This window comes from Rattus norvegicus, chromosome 1 (genome assembly GCF_021556685.1).
Source record: "Rattus norvegicus strain SHRSP/BbbUtx chromosome 1, alternate assembly SHRSP_T2T, whole genome shotgun sequence".
Classification (NCBI taxonomy): domain Eukaryota; kingdom Metazoa; phylum Chordata; class Mammalia; order Rodentia; family Muridae; genus Rattus; species Rattus norvegicus.
In genome coordinates, this window is record NC_141534.1 from 159,380,972 (window position 1) to 159,396,041 (window position 15,070).

Below are 15,070 nucleotides of genomic sequence, written 5' to 3' on the forward strand. Positions count from 1 at the left end.
AAAGGCTCAGTGTCCCCATGGAGAGAGCTGTGTACTTCTTTATCTGTCTGACTTTGTATATGTATGTGGTACATGGGCATGTGTATATGTGGTATAATCGAGTTGTGTGTATGTGTACATACTCATGTGAACACACGTCCATCATGTACACACGTCTATTTGCCACTGTGTGTGTGTGTGTGTGTGTGTGTGTGTGTGTGTGTGTGTGTGAGTTAGAGAACAACCGTTGGTACTGAGCCTTCCCTTTCACCTTTCTGAGACAGGGTCTCTTGTGCATTGCTGTAATGCCAAGATAGCTGAGCTTCTCCACCTTCTGTCCTACCCTAGGAACACTAGGATTACAGATGTATGATACTGTGTTTGGGTTGACATGGGTTCTTGGAATCTGAACTAAGGTTTTCATATTTGTGTGGCAAAGAAGTCACCCACTGGGCCATCTCTGTACCTCTGGTCTATTTGTTTATTTGCTTGTTTATTGAGATAGGGTTTTACTGTGTAGCCTTGAGCTGGCTTGGAACTCTGTGTAGACCAGACTGGCCTAGAAATTCATAGAGATCTGCCTGCCTCTGCCTCCTGATTGCTAGAATTGAAGGTATGCAGCACCATGCCCAGCAGCTCAGTGGCATTTGTCCAGTGACATGAAGGTTGCCACCGTTTACCCAGTTCAAGCCAGAGACCTATGAGTCTGTATCCACAGCGTTCTCATACACTCCACCAGCAAGCGTTTACAGTCCCACATACCTGCAAATATAAAATCCATCTCTACTGCCCTCACTGTGGCCCAGACTCCAATCTTTTCTCTCCTTGTTCCAACTCTTGCCCCTTTTGTGTAGTCTTTCCCCCACACAGCACCAGAACTTTTAAATATTCCTTTAAAATAAGTCCTTAATTTTTTTCACTACATCTATTGTGTGTGTGTGTGTCTTTACAGATGTATGTGTTTGTGCGTGCACCATTGTGGATGGGGTCAAATCTGTGTTGTCTAGGGGTAGGAGTCAGGTTGTCAGGCTTAGTGGTGAGTGCACTAACCTGCTGAGCCATCTCACCCGCCCTAATGTTTTCTTTAATTTATTTTTGAGATCAGCATACACAGTAATGATTTTATAATGGCATGATCATCAGGGTTCCCTGCCCCCAACCTGGAGTCTAGGGATGCTTGTTTTTGCAAAGCCAGTGCTTTCCTGAATGAGCTCGTAGGCTCGGTATTATCTCTTTAGAACAGGGCTTGAGTTGTCTTTTCCCCCATTACATTTGCCTTTTGTTTTCATTGCCCTTAGAAATCAACCAAACTGTTTGTTGTGGTTCCCAAGGCCCTGCCTCCTCTGAGCCACCCATCTTCCTGTTGCAGACTAGCTCAGTCTCTTCTCATTCCCTCAGCCTCGTCCTGCTGTTAGTCCTGGCACTGCCTCTTCATTGCCCACACTCCTCCAACCCCAACTTCCTAAGAGGCTCACCCCGACTCTTTCAGGCCTCAGCTGGAATCCTCCTTTGTCAGAGAGGCTCGCCTGCATTCTCACCTCAGAGCCAGAATGAAAGGGTGTTCTCAGGTCATCTCAAAAACACAACGAACTAGGCGTGGTAGTGCTTGTCTGTAATCCCAGCATGCAGGAAACTGAGGCCAGAAGGTCCTGAGTTCAAGGCAAGTTTGAATTATATAACGGACCGAGTGTGGTAGGGCACTCCTATAATCCAGTTCTTGGGAGGTAGAGACAGGAGAATCATGAGTTCAAGGCCATTGTCAGTTACATAACAAGTACTTGGCCAGCATAGTCTCATAATACTCTGTTGTAAATAAAACACCCCCTCCCCAAAGGTGGGGAACCCAAAATCAAAAAACCAAAAACTGAAAAACAAAACAAACCCCCAAAACTGGAGACAAACAACAAAAACCAATCAAATAATCAAACTAAAAAACAAACAAACAAACACCAACAAATCATATTTGAATATGAGCTTTAACCCTTCCTGTGTGGCTTTAGACAAATTATATTACCTCTCTGAGCTTCATTACTGTCTCTGCCCAATAGCAATCCTGTCTGCCTCATAGACTATTCTCCAGGTTAAGACACAACTACCTGGCATATGTGTGCTTAGTCTGCCTCAGGACCACCATGAAGCCTCATTGTTTGTGCATGGGAGCGTTCTTTCAAGTTGCAGCCTGCTTCATGAAACTGGGTGTTGTGCCTGTGTGTGCGTGCCCATACATGAGGATGTCACATCACTGTAATAGGACCTTCTCAAGACACACTTGCCTGGCTTGGAAGACAGTTCTAACTCACCGTGTGAGGGGTTGGACTGGGCGGGGCTCAGTATGACCACCTAGGAGTATCAAGCACAGAGCTTTCCTCGGGGCACAGAACACAGTCCCTGAGAGCAGTGTGAGCCAACCTGGCAACACGTAGCTCCTGTCTTGTCAAGATGGATTGGGATGCTCTGTCTAGACAGTCCCTTCCTTTGGGAAATCACAGTTGCTCTAGGTAGAGGCACATGGTCTCCTGTTAAGAATACGAAATGAGCCCGTGTGTGGTTGGGTGGGGGCTGCTGTAAGGTTGTGTGTATTGATGAGGTAGTGTACAGGAAGGAGCTGCCTGTCTCTCACACACGGGGGTCTCTGGCTAACGGGGGCAGCTTCCTCTTCCACACATTCAGAATCAACAGAGCCCACATCTTGAGAAAGAAGAGGCTTAGTGATCAGACTTCCCAGGGCCAGGGCCTATGATTCCGCTGCAGAGTACCAGGGGGCACTGAAGGTAAGCTTAGAATATATTGGGAAAAAGCAAGCAATCTCTGTGAGATTTGCGTGCTTGGCATGATGGCCTAAGCTGTTTCCTTCTGTAGACTGCAGGAGTCTTTAAGGTGGGAATTAGAGAGCCTAGGGTTACAATCCTGATGCCAGTTAACATCAAAGCCATGGTTTGTTCTCCGTAAAATGGGGATAAAAGTGACTCCTCTTCTATCTAATTGTTCTGCCGATTATGATGGAATGTCATCAAAAAGCTTAGCTTAGTGCCAGGCACACAGCCAGAGTGCAGCTAGTGAGTGTTCTCTTCTCCCTCCTGTTTTTATTGGGGGAGGCAGTCCAGGGTGTTTAGTTTGACTTTTCCCACCCCAGTGCTGAGGATTAAACGCACGGCCTCTCAGGCACTATGATTTTGTTTTGTTTTGAGACGGGCTTCACTCCGTGGCTCTGAGTGGTCTGGAGTCAGGCTCGCAGCAGTCTTCCTTCCCCAGCTTTCCAGTGTTGAGACTACAGGTGTGAGCCAACATTCAGGCTTCAGTTTGTAGTCATTCTCTCTGTCTCCTGGGACTCACGTTGTAAAGGCTGGCCTCAAATTCACCTGGAAGCCCTGCTTTCTTGCCTCTCCCCAGATGCTAGGATTACAGGCGTTTGTCACCATGCCTGGGTTGTGTGGTGTTAAGGATCCAACCCAGGGTTTCAGGCATCCTAGGGTAGGCAGTCCATGAAGCAGGCTGCATCCCTAGCCCGGCGTTTGTATTCGTGATGCGCTTTACTATACTAAACTTTGGTCTTGGAGCCCTGAAGAAGTTACCCAGCCTCTCCGAGTTGGCTGTTTTTTCCCCATCACAGTTCCCGTCCCCATCGAGATGGGGGCAAGCTTGAGATCAGCATCGCTGCCGGCGGCGGCGGCGGCGGCGGCGGCGGTGGCAGCGGCTTCCACTCTGCTTCTCAAGTTTGTGAAATCTGGTCCCTTCCCTTTAAGCTTGTTAAGATTCTCCACTAGCTTTGTATGCAGCTGTGGGCAGGCAGGCGGGCAGGCAGCTTTGGCAGAAGGAAAGAGGAGCCTTTAAAAGAGAAGAAAGAGGACTGTTTCATAATCCGTTGGCACGGATTTGCTGCAGCCACACCCTGTGCTCTGCAGGGTCCTGGGTCCTGTTGCTGTCAGCATGGGCCTTGCTCTAACCTAAATAATCCCAGAAAGCAGCTGCTGTAAAAGGCAGTACTGAATGCAGAATGGATTTTTTTTCCCCCTCTGCACTCCGGGAGGAGGAAGCTGGCTCAGGGATTCTTAGCTGCAGAGGGAGGGGCATTCCGACTTGGACTGCAGTCCTGCCTTGCAGCCAGGGGTTTTCTGGTTTTCATTAAAATTCTTGGGCTGTCTTTCGAGATTGCTCCATTGGATATGACTGTGCTGTAGCTGTGCTTGCTGCCCTCTCAGATTCACCCCCAACACATACCAGTGGCCCCTGAGGAGGCGGAGAGAAGAAAAGGTGGGAGACAGCCTGGCAGAGGGGTTTTTGCTCAGGGGTCTGTGGAGGGAAACCCTTTAACTGTAAAGCTTGAATTTGCTGGGTCCCAAATACACACAAGACAGCAGACATGGCCAAGCTGGGGATGGATGGGTTGCAGCTGGCTCTTGAGGGCAAACCGAGGTCCCTTAAAGGGATCAGTTTGACCTGGTATTTCTTTGAAGGTGTCAATACCTGTGCTCAAAGGGGTCTGGGTCAGGGTTTGGGCCAGTTCTCTGAGGGTGCCAGGCCTTTTTAAATGTTAGTTTCTGGGTGCTGAGGGCATCTCCTTTGGGAGTGAACCCGGTACCTGGGAAGTTGGATGACGTGATTCTGCGGTTAACTTGCTCAGTGACCTTGTTCCCGTTATGGTCCCAGCCTGGACTTGGAAGTGTGCTTCTGAGGATTAAAGGAGACAAATTATGTAAAGCTCTTGGCAAATCCTATATTCTCAACCACCGGTAGACGTTATTATAAACCGGGCTAGATTGGACCTGTCACTCCGGCTCTGCAGGCTGTATCCCAGTTCTGTCATCCGAAGCATTTGTGTGGCTTCCCTCCCAGCTCTATGACTTTTATGAATTTGAGGTAAATGAATTCCCTGGGGCAAGCTGGAAGTCTTCTTCCTGGAAAAATGTATGAAGCCGTATTATTGGGTTTCCCAGGGAGAAGTTTAAGATGTCAGATGTTGATCACTAGGTAACTTAGTGGAAGGAAAGGATTTTTCGTTAATCATTCTTGATGGAAGCTTTTAAGAAAGCCATCTTAATTCATATTGGGAATAAATATCCCTGTGATACCCCCAAAAGAGCATCCCTGAGGGGCTCAACTGCCTTCTCGTAAACTCCATTTCTAGGCTTTCTCATTGTAACTTTATCTGTAAACCCCGTGTTTTAGCTTTGGTGGATGGCTCACGAGAAAACCAAGATAACCTGAAACATAACACAAACTAAGGAGTGCTTTTAAGCTCTAAGATTAAAATGAAAATGATGGAAATCTCTGACTCCCTAGGAACAGCGTTTGTCCCCTCCCCTCCAGAAATGGTGACTGTCCTGACTTTGTGTTATTATTCCCTTTTCTTGGTGGTTTAACCAGACATGTTTGTACTACCTAAAATATGCTGTTTTTATGTTTTGTTTTTTGTTGTTTTTGTTTTGTTTTAATAGAAGCAAGCACAAACCTAATGGGTGTAAACCCCAGGTCAGTCTGGTTTAGCCCCTGGGGATTATGGAAGGTTCCAAGGAGAAAGTAGGAAACATGGAGAATAAGTGTGATGGATATCAGGTTGTGCATGCTCGGGTATCCAAGGGTTATAACGTGGTCACAGAGGACCGCTCTGTCATTTCTAGTTTCCTTGGCCTTCCTCCAGCTCTTAGGAAGTAGCTTAGAGTCAAACTCCTATAGTTAAAGTGAGTGCCATCCCTAAACCCAAACAGGCACTGAGGAGGAGGTGCACCACTACCTTTCCAGTTGAGCAGAAAGCAGCTCTGCTCCCCACCCCAACACCTACTCTCGCATTCTTTGTCAGGTTAAGGGAAGTGTACAGTAGTTCCCAGTGGCTGTTCTGATCTCACAGTGGACCCCTAAAACCAATCAAGCATCAGGCTTAGATTTACTGGCGACAAGGAGGAAGAGGACAGGTTGAGCAAACATGTAGATTTAGAATGTGGGACACTGTGTTGGAAAACTGGCTTGGCTTCTGAAAGAAGTTAATGACGTTTAAAAAACAAAGAGTGATGACTTAAGAATTCTAACCAGAGTTGGACTCAGTAGTGTATACCGATAGCTCCAGGCACTTGGGGGGCGAGGCAGAAAGAGTCCTTAAGCTGAGGAGGTCTGTGGTGGTACAGTACAGTGAGAGCCCATCTAAAAGAAAAAACATAACTGACAGGAGTATGTGAGTCTTGCTTTGGTTTGGGATAGAGTGTGAATTCATTTGCTGGGACTGCTGTAGCAAAATGCCACAGGCTTAAAAGCAAGACCTTTTCTCTCAGTTCTGAAGGTAGGGAGACCAGTGTGACGATGCTTGGATGTTAGTTTCTTCCAAAGCCTTTTTTTTTTTTTTTTTTTTTTTTTTTTGCTATCTCCTTCTAGAATGGCCCTGTTTCTGTGTCCTAGTTGCCTCTTCTGAAAAGATACCATCAGATTGCAGCCACTGTAACTTCCTTACTTCTTTAAAAGCTCCAACCCCAATTATAGCTATATTCTGAAGGTTGACCCCAATTATAGCTATATTCTGAAGGTTTGGGAGTAGACTAGTGCTTCAGTATGAGTTTGCCCCCAACACAGTACAGCTCATAACATATAATTCTATTGTTTAAAATTTTTTATTAGATATATTTCTTTACTTACATTTCAAAGGTTATTCCCTTTCCTAGTTTCCTGTCCATAAGCCCCTCCCCTCTGCTTCCCCCGTATGGGTATTCCCCCCATATATCCCCCTTCCGCCCACCCATATTCCCCTGCACTGGAGGTCCAACCTTGGCAGGACCAAGGGCTTCCCCTCCCACTGGTGCCCCAACAAGGCTATTCTCTGCTACCTATGCAGTTGGAGCCCTGGATCAGTCCATGTATAGTCTTTCAGTAGTGGTTTAGTCCCTGGAGGCTCTGGTTGGTTGGCATTGTTATTCTTATGGGGTCTCAAGCCCCTTCAACTCTTTCAATACTTCCTCTAATTCCCCACAAGGGGGTCCTGTTCTCAGTTCAGTCTTTTGCTGCTAGCCTAGCATTGACCTCTGGATTGGACATGCTCTGGTTGTGTCTCTCAGGAGAGATCTATATCCGGTCCTTTTCAGCATGCATTTTTTAGCCTCATCAATCTTATCTAGTTTTGGTGGCTGTGTATATATGGGCCACATGTGGGGCAGAAGGCATTTGAAAAAGATTTTGGGGGCATTTTATCACGGATTGTTAGGTGATAAATATGAGTTTCTGGTATTTTTAGAAGTGATAATAGTATTTTGAAGGAGAGGTGATATAAAAGTGGACTTTGAGATCAAGTTCTGTGACATGGAATTAAAGAATGTTTAAACAAAGGTAAATGGGATTAAATTAGTACGCCAAATTCTTGACAATTGCTGAGTAATTGGTTTAAGAGGGGTCTCCTTTTGTATTTGAAATTCAGTAATTGTACATATAAAACCATGACACAAGAAAGGTTCTCCTACCAGCGGGAGTGACCATCTTCAACATACCTATCCGAATGCTTTCCCACCTGGTTGGCTGGCTTCTGTGTGGTAGTCATGCTGGGGCCTCCTGCCCCGGAGACCTGTTTCTTGTCTATCACTTGATAAAGGACATCCTCTGGGAGCATCTTTTAAGAAAGTGAATGGAGTATGAGTTCCTATAATCCCTTGTGCTTGGAAGTGCCTTTAGACTTGATTTATCTTTCGCCTAGCACATCATTTCTCCAGTTGCTGTGATAAAATACCCAACAGAGGTAACTTAAGGTGGGAAGGATTTATTATTGCTTTCCATCAAGGGTAGAATTTCTCACTGCAGAGAAATCGTAGTGAAAGGAGCCTCAGGCAGCTGAGCACACCGTGTCAGCGGTCAGAAAGCCGAGAAAAACAGATGCTGGCATTCTGTTAGCTTTCTTTTTCTTTTTTCGGAGCTGGGGACCGAACCCAGGGCCTTGAGCTTGCTAGGCAAGCGCTCTACCACTGAGCTAAATCCCCAACCCCGTTAGCTTTCTTTTTATACCATCTGGAATCACAGCTCACTAGATGGTGTTGTCCACATTCAGGGTGGGTCTTTTGTCTTCTGTTAAACCTTTCTGGAAACACCCTTATAGACAGAAGTGTGTTTCCATGGTGATTCTAAACACAGTCGCTTGACAGTGAGGATGAACAGTCACACCTAGACACTGCAGTCTGTGTTGGAAGTCGCTTTCTTTTGCCTCTTAAAGGGACTGCTCCATCATCATTTGCTGTTGGGGAGAAGGAAGTCAGAAGGCTTCTGGCTTCTCATTGTTTGGAGTCTATTTGCCTTTCCCTTGAATGACAACAGCTTATGGAAGGAATCTTTCCTGAAATTTCATAAAATCTTTACAGTGGTTGGTGAACTGATCATTTCAACATGACAATCAGAATCCTTTCATTCTTTGACATTTTGTTGAATTACATTGTTCGGACATTTCTTTCATTTTTCTCTTCTCCCTTTGGTAGTTTATTTTATTCAACTCCAGGCCCATTGGACCAGCCGACCAGAATTTCATAGCTTCCCTCTTCTATCTTCTGCATCTTCCTTTTGATTTTGTTTTATGCATTTCATCCTGTTCATTTTCTAAACCTTTCATTGAGTTTAAAAACTTTCTGTGATGCTTCTGATACTTTCTTTTTAGAAATATTTTAAAGATTTATTTATTTATTTTATGTATGTGAGTACACTGTAGCTGTCTTCAAACACACCAGAAGTGGGCATCGGATCCCATTACAGATGGTTGTGAGACACCATGTGGTTGCTGGGAATTGAACTCAGGACCTCTGGAAGAGCAGTCAGTGCCCTTAACCACTGAGCCATCTCTCCAGCCCTTCTGATACTTTCTAAGGACTTTTTTTATTCTCACAATATTTTCTCTTAAACTGTCCTGTTTATTTCGTGGTTGCAGAACTTGTGATTTTCCAATGACACCACCCCTGCCCCCTTGGGTTATGGCTTCTTCCTTTAAATACCCTTTCTCCCAGCCTCTCCGAGTCGAACTGCCCCTGCATGGGACTATGTACAGTTTAATACAATATATAGAAGGTGATCTATCTTCCTGAGCTTCTTATTGGAGAAGGTGACATTTACAAAGTCATTAGAGCCAAGGAATTAATATTTATGGAGCACTTGCTATGTGCCAGGTACCATGGTGGTGTTTTACCAAAGCACTGTACTAAACTCTCACAGGAGGCCTTGGGGTAGGTAATACTGTTTCTACCTTCTAGTGACTTGCTCAGGACTCTCCTGCTAGTACGAGGGACAGAGTTGAAAGTCCAGCCCCAATCCATTTGAAATTACTGCTAGGCCATGTCTCCTGTTAATGGCGATTTCCTAAATTGCCCTTCCTTCTATTCTGATGCTTGAATAAGAGAGTAGTTTTAAGATTTTGATATGGGGGGCCTGGGGATTTAGCTCAGTGGTAGAGCGCTTACCTAGGAAGCGCAAGGCCCTGGGTTCGGTCCCCAGCTCCGAAAAAAAGAACCAAAAAAAAAAAAAAAAGATTTTGATATGGGGCTAGAAAGATGGCTCCATAATTAAGAGTCCTGACTGCTCTTGTGGGGGTCCAGGTTCAATTCCAAGCACACACATGGCAGTCTGTCATTCCAAGGTCCGACACCCTCACACAGACATGTATAAGTAAAACACCAACACACACACAATTAAATAAATTGTTAAAACAAAGATCTGGTATGATCAAGAGCTAAAGGTGTGTGGTTCATATGACCTGGTCTTACGAAGTTCCAGAGGAGAGGCCAGGAGGACTCTGGGGGAGATGACTTGTCGCTGGCCTGAAAGCAGGCATAGCCAGGGACAGGCAGTGGTAAGCTAGAGAACGATGCAGCTAGGCAGAGTGGCCTTATGCTGCCATGTGGCAAGCGGGTCAACTATGGAAAGGGCCGCCTATGGAACGCCACTTTGTAGAACGTGAGGCCACTTGCAATCTAAGACAGCAAAGAAAATTCCAAACTATCATGTGTTTTTGTTTCCACCTCAGCCTTGTTGATGTACGCTGTCATTTAAAGGTCTTTCTGATGCTTTTTTAGCACTGGAGAGAGTTAATTCCTCAGTTTTTCTACTGACATTGAAATGAGATTTTTCCGTTTTGTCATCTCTCAGCCACATGCTGAACGTAAAGTGGCCACAACTTCTGAGGGTCCCACAGTTAGTTGAACTCCTGACATATTGCAAACATCAATGACATTTGAAAACAAATTCTGTCACAGAAGCCTGGAATGAAGAACAGAGCCTGCTCACAGAGATGCAAGACGGGGGATGGATGGATGTTTTCCTTGGCTCGCTCAGACTTGCTTAAGATTCCTCCTGCTTTGTTGGGGATGTCTTTAGAGACTGAGCTCGGGATCTTCCCTGAGAACCCGCTGTGTGTATAGGGGTGGGGCCGATGGTGCGGCTGCCCGAGAATGCACGGGGATGGGAGCAGATCCCGCTCTTCTGTATACTAAACCTCGAGGACAGCCCTGACTTTCAAGGTTTACTACAAGGCCTTTGCAGTTTGTAGCTCTATCTCTCCTTCCCACTCTTGCTAAATCTACTCTGAAGCAGAAAATTCTTAATACCAAATAAGCACGCCCCAGTATTTCTCAACCAAGAATAAGTCAACCCCTGGGAGCTCCTAAGAACTTTTCTAATTTTATCTCTCTTCAACTTTCCAAAGTGAATTCCTTTCTTAATTAAAAACTTGTTGATACCATAACCCTGGTCACCCCCAGCTGTACCTTTCTATGGCTCACTTCTGATATAAATTTCCCAGGTGCACACAGGTTTGGCTTGGCTCTCTCCTCATTCTGCTCATCTCCCACTCTTTCACCAGAGCTTCCCTTGTTTCTATTACCCAGTAGCCTTCATGCAAATAGAAGGCCACTCTTTAGGTATGTTTGTATTTAATGGTTGATTTGTTTTGTGCTCTCTCTCTCTCTCTCTCTCTCTCTCTCTCTCTCTGTGTGTGTGTGTGTGTGTGTGTGTATGTGTATGTGTGTATGTGTGTGTGTGTGTGTGTGTGTGTGTGTGTGTGTGTGTAGATATGCACACATGTCTGTAGAGGTCTGAGGTTAACATCAGTGCCTTCTGCAATCATTTCCTGTTATTTATATGTACGTGTGTCTGCCTATATTACTTTATACGCACAACATGTGGGACAGTCACTTGTGAAGCCACCGTGTGGGCACTGGGAATCGAAGTGGGTCCTCTGCCAGAACAGGACGTGCTCTTTATTGCTCGGCCATCTTTCCAGCCCTTAGTTTGAGAGAGAGTGTCTCTTATTGGTCTGGAACTCACCGAGTCTGCAGGCCTGACCTCTGCTTCTCTCTGTTTCTCCACTGTTGAGGTTGTAAGCATGTGTCACCCTGGCTGGCTTATTATTTAGAGTCAGGCTCAGACCGATGTTTCCTGGCAAGCGTTCGATTGACAAATCACCTCCCAGCCCTCTCAACAGCTTGGCCGAGACTGAATCACTGTGGTTTTGGCCAAGGTACTTTCTGGGCCTCATTCTGTGTCTCTGAGGATCTCAGAGTGAGTATCCTGAGCATCCCACTCCCTCCCTCTCCTGTAGGGACCTGGGAAATCTTTTTGAAATGTTAAGCTGGGGCTGAAGAGATGGCTCAGCCTTTAAAGAGTAGGGCTGCAGGCCGGGTAGTGGTAGTGAATCCTGGCCCTTGGGGGCAGGCAGAGGCAGGCAGATTTCTGTGAGTTTGAGGCCATTCTGATTTACGGAGCAAGTTCCGAGACAGCCAAGGCTGTCTTGAATCAAACAAACGAACAGACAATACTGGCTGTTCCTGCAGAGGACTGGAATTCAGTTCTCAGCACCCATATTAAGAGGCTCGCAGCCACCTGTAACTGCAGCTCCAGGGAATCGGATGCAGTTTTCTGTCCTCTGCAGGCACCTGTACACATGGACATGTACAGATAGGTCATTAGATTCCCCTGGAACTGGAATTACAAACCTATGTGAGCTGTCATGTAGGTGCTGTGAGCTGAACCTAGGTCCTCTGCAAGAACAACAAGTATTCTTAATTACTGAACCACCTCTTCTCTTCCCATTGCACTCAGAATGAAATCTCAAGTCCTTGCCCTGGCCTTCTGAAATAAATGTGACATGATCTGTCCCACAAGAGCCTCTCAGCCTCTGTTCCTTCATTATATCCTCAGCCCTAGTGTCCTGTTTTTTTTTTTTTTTTCTGACTTGCCAAGCTGACTCTCACCCTAGGGCCTTTGTAGTAGCTAAATTTCTAATTTTTGTGTGTTTTTTCGGTTCTTATTAAAAATTGCATCTTAAATGGTGCCATCTAACCTCTAACAACTCCTAAGAGTTCCTTTATCCTATTTTCATCCCACTTTAATGTGAGTACCTGTCGCTGTCTGGTGTTTTCTTGTTCATTTATGCGCATGCTTCTTTTCCCATGCCGTTCTTGTTTTATCCTTGTGCTCCTTAGGAACAGGGACCGTGCCTGCTCGTTCACTGCTATACCACCCCATTCCTGGGTCTGGGACTGAACTGACTATTTTAGGTGCTCAGTGCAAATGTATGGAATGACCACTCTTGTCATCTGCAAAATGGAGAGGCCAATGCTTAGGTCATGGAGTTGCAGGCAGTTTACTTTGTTCAGTTTGATGGTTCACATGAATTCAATGTCTGTGTCTTATACATCAACAATAAATAAATAGAAGGGCTAGGGAGATGGCTCATCAGTTACAAGGACTGTCTGCTTTCCGAGAGGACTCAGGTTCGATTCCACGCACCTACATGGTGGCTTACAACTATCTAGAACTTCTTCCAGGGGATCAAACAGCCCCTTCTGGCTTTTGTGGGGACCAAGCACACACATGGTATATAGACAAAACACATATAATAAAATAAGAGTTAAAAAAAATAAATAGAAATTATACTTTAAAATAATTGGGCTGTTGCATCAACCATGCTTAGTTCTCTCTCCTAGGCCGAGTCCTCTGCAGTATTTTAAGTAACCAGTACTTTGGGCAAGGTGAGACATTTTCCTAGTTAGTTAGGATTATTTTTCTGTCTTGAAGAAAGTCAAGTTTGTTATTGTCATTTGTTTTTATTTTCCCAAAGAAAGGTTTTATGTATTATACATAATATATACTACATACATATTATATATAACATAATATATTATATATACATTATATATCAGTATATTGCCTACGTGTACATCTGCATACTAGAAGAGGACATCAGACAATGGTCAGCTGCTGTGTGGGTGCTGGGAATTGAACTCATGACCTTCGGGATAACAGCGAGTGCACTTAACTGCTAATCCATCTGTCTAGGCCGTACCCCACACCTATCAAAGGTTTTAAAGAGTACAGTTCATTCACTAAGTGATCAGCAGCAGCTAGTTCTGAACTAGTTCCGTGTCACTTCTGGTCCCTCTCCCCAGTACAGAGAGACTGAATCATAATAAGGATTGGCTTTGTCCTAGGAAACTCACATTTTCTTCTCTCTTTGGTTTTTATGATCTTTGCCAATTACCTCTCTTTGGATCAAGGAGTTTAATATCCTTATTATGGTGTTTACCGTCTCTGTTTACTATTGGAGTGCCAGGTTATAAAGATACAAGTAGATCTCAGGGGCCTCAGTCCTAAGGCCTGGAGGAGAGAGCAGGTACTAAACTAAGAAATAGAAGAAAATGTCCATGCAGAACAGTGATTCTCAACCTTCCTAATGCTATGACTCTTTAAAAAGAGTTTCTCATGTTGGGGTGCCTTCCAACCATACAATTATTTCCTTGCTGTTTCATAACTGTAATTCTGCTACTGTTCTGGATCATAACGTAAATATCTTATATGCAGGAGACTGATATACAGCTCCTGTGAAAAGGCCATTCAATCCCCAAAGGGTTCAGGACCCACAGGTTGAGAACCACTGATGTAGACCATAGGAGGCACAAAAGAGGAAGTGGCTAACTCACAGGAGGGGACTTCAGAGGTACTTCTCTGCAGCCAACAACCAGAAGATGCTCTGGCAATTAAGTGTAGCCGGCCTCTTTCTCTCCCTCCCTCCTCCCTCCCTCCCTCCCTGCCTCCCTCCCTCCCTCCCTCCCTCCCCCCACTTCTTCCCACTCCCTCCCTTCTGTGTGTGTGTGTGTATATGTGTGTGTGTGTGTGTGTGTGTGTGTGAGAGAGAGAGAGAGAGAGAGAGAGAGCGAGCGAGAGCACTGCATTTCCTCCTACAAATGACTTTGAACCCTGAGGGAGATTTGCAAGTCACAGTGACAGGATCAGATTAGTTCATTAGCAGGTTGTGGTAGAGTCACATTGCATCTTGTACAGGGGTGGTTTCTAAAGGCGACATCATAGGCTACAAATGCCAAATTCAGTTTCTCCCTGACTAGAGGAGTTGCTCTGTTGGTGGCATCCTTCATCCCAGCCGGTCCCGGAAAACAGCTTCTCTCCATTGGAACAGAGGGCAGTGTTGTAGGGCATACAGTAGATGAATAGTAGGTTTCTGCTGTGGGCACCCATTGTTTGGAAGTACAAAAGGTTCACACTCCTGCGGAAATGGATCTCCTCTGTGGAGACTGCACTCAGAGTCCTCTCATTGCTCAGGCCACATTCATTTCAGGGCAGCAGACCCCTCGAATCACAAGGTACACACTGTGTGTTTGTGTGTGTGTGTGTGTGTGTGTGTGTGTGTGTGTGTGTAGGCATGCTTGTGCTTGCTTGCACACTTGCATGCATGCCCTCCTGTTTTTCTCTGTAGAAGAATTCTAAGGATGCAAGTTGCAAGTTAGGCCTGTGTATCCTCTGTGGTGCAGGCTGTAGGCTGCACAGAGCAGCACGGACTGCAGGCAGAGGCAGGTGGGGGAAGGCAGGAGGTGAAGTCTGCAGCTGCTGCTTGCAGAGGAGTTTGGCCTCAGTGAAGGTCAGAGCAGGGGAGGTTAAGTATCCAGCCAATTGGATCTGTTTCCTTCAAGCCTCTTCTGATCTGAGCGTTTACTATGTCCATCTTAACACTTTCAGAGTCTTATAAAATTCCATCTATTCTAGTTTTAGTTACAGTGCTTCTGCGATCCTGGCTTTTGGATATTGATGTCATCTGCAGTGTCAGAAACATTGCTCAATCTATCTGCTTTGTCACAGT

The 15,070-nt window shown here is 45.5% G+C and overlaps 1 protein-coding gene across 13 annotated transcripts in view; it reads left to right on the plus strand.

Moving 5' to 3' along the window:
* The window catches only part of Rab30 (RAB30, member RAS oncogene family), a 150,366-nt gene that overhangs the window by 93,481 nt on the left and 41,815 nt on the right, over positions 1-15,070 (plus strand). For 3 of the 13 annotated variants that reach the window (XM_087558358.1, XM_087558446.1, XM_087558431.1), the window contains exon 1: positions 4,118-4,230. The gene's annotated coding sequence lies outside the window, so the exon portion shown is untranslated. 13 annotated transcript variants of the gene reach the window in all.